Source organism: Stegastes partitus, unplaced genomic scaffold (assembly GCF_000690725.1).
Source record: "Stegastes partitus isolate 25-593 unplaced genomic scaffold, Stegastes_partitus-1.0.2 Scaffold3311, whole genome shotgun sequence".
In the NCBI taxonomy this organism is placed as follows: Eukaryota; Metazoa; Chordata; class Actinopteri; family Pomacentridae; genus Stegastes; species Stegastes partitus.
In genome coordinates this window covers 1-1,729 of record NW_007581042.1, presented here as the reverse complement: position 1 = coordinate 1,729, position 1,729 = coordinate 1, and the positions used below count along the sequence as shown (strand labels likewise).

At 44.5% G+C, this 1,729-nt stretch overlaps 1 long non-coding RNA gene across 1 annotated transcript; it reads left to right on the top strand.

Moving 5' to 3' along the window:
* The first annotated feature begins 6 nt into the window (after positions 1 to 6).
* LOC103375867 (uncharacterized) lies at positions 7 to 1,662 on the top strand. The gene is made up of 2 exons (XR_521268.1): positions 7 to 587; positions 717 to 1,662. It is a non-coding gene; the product is annotated as an uncharacterized LOC103375867 (long non-coding RNA).
* The last annotated feature ends 67 nt before the right edge of the window (positions 1,663 to 1,729 follow it).

The following is a 1,729-nucleotide window of genomic DNA, read 5'->3' as shown; positions in this document are numbered from 1 at the left end:
TGATTAATTGTTGTGATGTTAAGTTTAGATTTGCTTCCTTTTCTGGATGGAACCACACATCATGAGTCAGAGTTTCAGGTGTGAGGATTCTTGGAGTTTGTTCCACTTGGTGCCTCTGATCAATGCTGTGCTGTCGGCTGTGCTGTTGAAGATCTCCCGCCTGTTAAAGCAGCAGCAGCAGCAGGCTGAAGGTTCACATTGTTCAGATGCAGGACTTTAACTCAAGTATATTCACAGTGTTCTCCATGAACCCAGACACAGCTTCACTGGCACATGGTGATGTATTTACAATCCAGGAGAGAGAATGTGACGTGAACAAACTCATTTTAGGGGAACATTATATCTGCTCAGTGAAGCTGTGTTCACAAGAACGTGTCCCATAAAAACACTCTCTGACTTTCCTTCCTTTTCATTGACTGATCTGCTGCTTTTACTTTCTCTCAGCCTGTCATCACATCATGTGGAGGGATAAATGTGTGTCACTTGTTGTGTTTGTGTTGCAGTCTGAGCCACAACCACATCACAGATGCTTCCACAGATGTGTTGCTGCAGCTGCTCTCCGTGGACTCGTCCATCGACGCCGTGCGGTGAGCAAACCTTCATCAGTCAGTTCAGAGAAGCTCAGAGGCTCGCAGAGAAACCAGCCGACGGACGAGCTGAACTGATGCTGCTCTTCCTCGACCGTGACATCTGCTCTCTGCTTTGCTGCTTTTCAGACTCTTCAGCAACAACATCGTGGACACGACACCCTTTAAGAAACACAAGCAGGTTGAGGTGTGGTGAACCAGTCAGGTGGTCATCAGGGAGGAGCTGCTGGATGATCAGATGAAAACATTGGTCGGAGTGCAGCCGCTCAGACTGATCATCAGGAGTGTGTGAGAGCAGGACGGTCCTTTAAACAGGCTTTGATTTTTACCACCTTAGAGTGTCTTTGTTTTTATAGAATGAAGGAGACCACACTTTATGGAGGCAAAGAGCAGCCAGCAGTGTTTTCTAAAGCTTCACGATGCGTCTGTTGTTTCACAGGATTGGTTTGTGGAGCTCATATTTATGTTTGGTACCATGTAATGATCATCCGGACGTCTCTGCATCTGAAATGATTCTTATTGTGACAAAACAAAGAGACCATAGCTGTTGCTGCTGCCACCAGGCTGAACTTCTGTTCTTCTGCTTCAGTGATAACTGTATTTATTCCTGTTTGTGCGTTTCAGTCGAGGCACATTAAAATGACACTGATGACAGCAGCACTTCGTTCAGGAGGAAACTGTTTGGTACCTTCACACACCTGCAAGAAATCATCATCAGACTGTGAAGATGTGTTTGATTTGAAATGAAGCAGCACCACAGATAATGTGTCTTCCTGTGCTGCTTCTCTCCTCTTTATATTTGACAATGTTGTGATTTCTGTCATGAAGCATCTCTGACAGCTCGCTGCAGTTCTTCAGTGTCTTCTTCATGTGATCCAGAGGGACTGAGATCAGGACGTGGAAGCTCATCATGTTCCTGTTTCCTCTGAATTCATAAAAACATCAAAGTCACAAGTTCATCACATCACATGTTGTCATGGCAGCCATGGAAGGAATCAACATACGTTTTATTTTTGTACAATATTTAACTGATGAGCAGCTGGTGGAACAATAAAAATAATGAGAGCAAGTGTGAGAAACTCGTTGGCGCTAATTAGCCAAAACTAGCTGAAGCTACGGAAACCAGACTTTATTCACATTTA